The sequence below is a fragment of the Andrographis paniculata genome, unplaced genomic scaffold (genome assembly GCF_009805555.1).
Source record: "Andrographis paniculata isolate CXL003 unplaced genomic scaffold, ASM980555v1 Contig58END, whole genome shotgun sequence".
NCBI lineage: Eukaryota > Viridiplantae > Streptophyta > Magnoliopsida > Lamiales > Acanthaceae > Andrographis > Andrographis paniculata.
In genome coordinates, this window is record NW_026137593.1 from 1,154,637 (window position 1) to 1,160,496 (window position 5,860).

Genomic DNA, 5,860 nt, shown 5'->3' on the forward strand with positions numbered 1-5,860 from the left:
TGTATTTCGCTCTGCGGGAAGATATCTTCATCGACTCAGTTTCCTTCTCAATTTCCTCATTATCACCTATAATTTCTAACATGATCAACATCAAATAGACTATACTTTTATATTTTTTATGTTAATTCATTTTAATTCTTAGATTTTTACTAAAACCTTTCCCTTCCTATTGCAATGTTTGTTTTCCTAACATTGGTGAAAATAGTTTCTATTATATGTAATTGCTAAATGAACATACTTTATTTTAATTTATTGTAGTGATTGATGCGTTTATGATTTTATTTTAATTTTTATGTGGTAAAATCATCTAAACAAAAGCTAAGCATATCAATCATATTGGCCGACATGATATCAGTACTAAAAAAAAAACTTAATTTACTCAAAAAAAAAATCTTATTTAAGAGTTGGTGCTACTTTTTTATCGAGAACATCAGAGTATCTTCTTTTAGGCCTCCAAACTTTTGATGGCAATTAGAATTGTTAAATGAACCGAGTAACTCGCAAGAAAAGCTCGACCCGATTCGTTAAAAGATCGACTCGCCCCGTTTAAATAGATAAACAAACCAAAATCGAGTTATTTAGTGATAATATATTTGTATTATTGATATATTAATATAATATATATAGTTTAGCAAAGGCACAAAAAGGCTTCATATAATTTCAATAAGTATGATAACATATTAAATAATATGACACTTGTCTATTCAATTACTCAAGTCATTATTTGCGTTGTGAATCATCCCAGTTATTCACAAGTTCAATTTCAAATAACAAAGTTCGCATTTAGAAGTCGTGAAAATTGATAATTAACATGTCTGCAAAATAATAACATAAAGATCTTATGCGATTTATAACATAGTTAAAGATAAAGGCAGTTATGCATGTAGCTATAAAATAGTCATATTATCAAATTAGAAAAATTTTAATAAATACACAAATATTTGTATATGTATATTCTTATATATATAGCCATGTTGTAACTCTATTACTTAATACACAAGTCATAAGTCATATTCCGAAAATGTTGTGACACTCTTTAACATGTATCTATCCAAATTGCAACAATATTCTATGTATATAAATGTTGTGAATCATCTTTTATTATTATTACTATTATTAACTTGCAATTTTCTAATTACCTCTAATAATTAATATTGCTATGAGTTTGCCTTGTATGCATATATTAAAGTAAAAAATACATAAACAATTTAGATGATGAAATGCGTTATAGAATTTGATGTGTATTACAAACTAAAAAAATTTCCTATCGAATTGAAATATTTTTATATAAAGCGTAAATTGTGTAATATCCATATGTACTCTAGTATAAATATTAATTTATATTATTTATGTGAGGTATCAAAAATCGTACTAATAATATAAAGAAAAATATTTTAAGTTGAATTATTAATTTTTTTATAAAAAAATAAAATATATATTATTTGAATATGTGTGTTATTATATTTTTGTTATATTAATTAGCTAGAAATCAACTTCTTTTTCATTTTTATATGTTCCATAATAATTGACATCTTTCTATTTTAGATAAAACTTACTAAATGAAAACATACTTGACAAATATAAATCAACTTAATAAACTACATAACATATAATATTATATATCATGTAGAAACCACTTAAAACTCTTTTATTTGTATCTCTCTCCTAACAAATATATTTTACTTAATTTTCTCTACAAATTGATATTCATACTGCATATATTTTTATTGCGATATAATTTTTAAAATATTTAAATAAATAGTCTAATTTTTTTAATCATATATATTAAATTTATTTTAAAACTATCAATATAATAGATTACATAAAAATAATAATAAAATAATATGATAATCACTATTATTAACTAATTAAATCTCATTACCTTAAATATTGTCCCACTAATAAAATAAGTCAATTAAGACTTAAGAGGTGATGAATGGAGTATTTAATATCATATTTAAATATTATATTTGAACTTATTTAACATATTAATTTTTTCAGATATATATATGCTTTATTATTTATTTATAAAGTAATATATAAATGATATAATTATATAATAAAATATAAGTAAATAAAAAATATTATTTATTTTTGTTCAATTCGAAAGTATATATTCATTTTTAGCACAAAATTTTAAAAATAATAATTTTTAATTATAATGGGTAGTTAAAAGTAGTGTAAAGACAATTTTACCTTATTTTTTTGATATAAAAGTAATAATGTTATGGTAAAATAGGGGTATTTGTAAAAAAAAAATTTGAGATATTTTTTTTAAATAATTACTTGAATAACCTAAAATAGAAATATGTATACTGAAGGGACGAATGGAGTATTACTAATAATTTAATGTAAGAAGATAAAATATATTCTCTCCGTCCCAAAACTATAGTTTGGGCTGTATTTGGCACGAGATTTAAGGAATATTGATATTATATTGGTAGTAGGTAAAAAGTATGAGTAAAAGATTTTTTTGCCCTTGTGAGTGTATCAGTGTAAAAAGTAGTGACAATTGTGTAATAATAATGAAAAGGTAAAGGTAGTTTTATAGTGATATAATTATTTATGAAAATAAGATTATTGTTTTGGGACAGACAAAAATGGTAAATAAGACTATTGTATTGGAACGGAGGGAATATAAATTATAAGAATGAAGTAAATTGAACAAAAAATTATTGTAAGCGTTTATTCTTTTATCATTTCAAATTCAAATTAATATTTTTTCTTCGGTATAGTTTTCAATTAAAATGTATTTTTTTTTACAAAATATCACATTAAAATACTATTTAAATAAAATTTTAAATAAACATTTCATTTAAAATTAATTTCCAACAACAACCAATCAAAAAAAATTTTGAAATAAAACAAATACATTTGCTATATGGATTATTATTGTGCACATTAAGGTGTTTTACAAATACAAGCATATTCTTACAACATTCAATCTAGAAAATATTAAAGATATCACGATGGTTGTGTGACACTCCCTATATATCAACATGAGTGGGTGACCCTCAAATTACTCCAGAGCAGTCACGTTTAACTATAGAGTTCTTTCAGTATGGCTTACAAAAAAGAATGTCACATTATTGATATGAGTAGTCTATTCAATCCATTTAACATCTAATAAACTTCGGATGGCCTAATAACGGCTCATCCACACTCGGGAGTTGGCCAAACAACGGCCAAACTCTAGGGGTATCACATCCTTCCTCAATTTAGAATGCAACGTCTATGTTGCACCCCAAGGATCAGCAATTACTAGGCTCATCAACAGTCAGGTCAACGATTTTGGTTATCACAGTCAGCTCTAATTCTAACTGTGACACCCCGACCCGCAAGCCATGCGAAGCCAGGTATATCGGAATTGTAGACTTGCCCAATAAATCAACACAAGTTCTTCCAGCGTGCTTCTGTCCTCACTCATACGCATCCTGAGAGACTTTCCAATGGGTCACATATTCTCAAATTACACTAGAGCAAGGACATTTAACTCTAGAGTTCTTTCATTAGAGTTTCCGAAAAAGAATGTGCACATTGTTGACATGAGTAGTCTATTCAGTCCATTTAACCTCTAATCAAATTCAAATGATCTAATATCGGCTCATCCACACACGGGAGTTGGCCAAGCAACGGCCCAACGCCAGGGTATTACATCCTCCCCCACTTTAGAATGCAACATCTACGTTGCACTCCGAGGATTGCCAACTGTTAGGTTCCTCAACAGTCAGGTCATCGACTGTGGACTGTCATAGATCGACTTTGATACTAACTGTGACACCCCGGCCCACAAGCCACACAAAGCCAGACGTGTCGTGATTGTAGAGTGGCCCTACAGGTCAACATGAGTCCTTCCAAGACTCTGTCCTTACTCACGTGCACCCTAAGAGACTTTTCAGAGGGTCACCCATCCTCAAATTACTCTAGAGCAAGAACGCTTAACTCTAAAGTTCTTTCAGTAGGACTCCTTAAAAAGAATGTGAACATTCTTGACATAAGTAGTATATTCAATCCATTTAATCTCTAATCAAATTCAGATGGCCTAATACCGGCTCATCTATACACGGGAGTTGGCAAAGCAACGGCCCAACTCCGAGGGTATTACATCCTTCCCCACTTTAGAATGTAACATCTATGTTGCACCCAAGGATTGTCAACTATTAGGCCCTTCAACAGTCAGGTCAACGACTGTGGGCTGTCGCAAATCGGCTTTGATACCAACTGTGACACCCTAGCCCACAAGCCACGCAAAGTCAGACGTGTCGGGATTGTAGACTGACCCCAACATGTCAACATGAGTCCTTCCCGCACTTATGTCCTCACTCACGCGTACCCTGAGAGACTTTCCAGGGATCACCAATCTTCAAATTACTCTAGAGCAAACACGCTCAACTCTAAAGTTCTTTCAGCAGGGCTCCTGAAAAAAAATGTGTACATTATTAACATGAGTAGTCTATTCAATCCATTCAATCTCTAATCAACTTCAGATGGCCTAATACCGGCTCATCCACACACGAGAGTGGGTCAAGCAATGACCCAACTCCGAGGGTATCACAGAATGTAAAAACATTGTCAATGAATGCACTCAAATAGTATTTTAGTATTGACTTCTATTTATCTGAAAATACAATTAATACATTTAATATATATTTATATTTTAAAATTTTATAAGAATTATGTATAAAATATAGTTCATTTGAAATAGATTTGACCAATGAATTTTCAATATTTACACTTTAGGTGTTTATGAATTAATTTTAACTTCATTGTCTTATTGCTATTATAAATATGTATATGAAATTCACATGTTACCAATATTAATTTTTGAATACGCATAATCATTTAGAAAAAAAGAGTATATGGAAATAATATGGTTATATATTATTAAATACTTCATCTTCAAGTCAAATGTACTCATTTAATTTTTTACGCGGATTTAGGTGTATTATGATTATATATAGTATAATAAAGTAGTATAAAGTTTATTTTACCATTAACATTAAATGAATTGAAAGAATAAGGATAACAAATGATATTTTGGTATTTAATTGAAATATAATTTTATTAAAAAAAAACAAATACTTTTGAGTTGGACATATAAAAATAGCAAAATGAATACTTCTACACTCAATAACCATATTATTTGCATGTAAATTTTTTCATTTGCACTCATGGTAATATGATCTATATAATACTATTAACGTATATCTAAAATTATATATTTAACACTATTTTCATGTCTAGTCACTTATTCGAATATGTTTTGTATTTGATATTTTAAATAAATTTGATGTTGAAAATATTTTTGATCTAAGGAATGATATCAACTTTTGTACACAATGACCGCTTCTAAATCTAAATATAATATCTAAAATAAATTATAAATTTAAAAATAGAATAAAATTATTTATATATATATTAAATTTAATTATCTTCACTAATTATGAATCGAATATTTTTAATAAGACTCGCAGATGCATTCACATACATTTTAGTAAAATTATATGTGTAAAGACATTAGGTCTTTTTAAACTTAGACACTAACTTAATATGTGAATAATAAATTTACAATATAATATAAATAATGCAAATAATTTTAGAATATTGAAATTATATAAATTCAAAATTCATTACCATGACACAACATGTCCATAGACTAGTATTTCATTTGTCACCTAAAATTGTATTCACTTTTTTTTTTTGTCACCTAAAATTTTTCTATTTCATTATTTAATAAAAAGGTACAATACTTTTTATATATTTTATTATAAAAGACAAAAATTACACATCACATTAAAACATGTGTTCACAAGTTTGAACACATTTTTTTAACCGTAAAAGCATATTTTGGAAACATTGT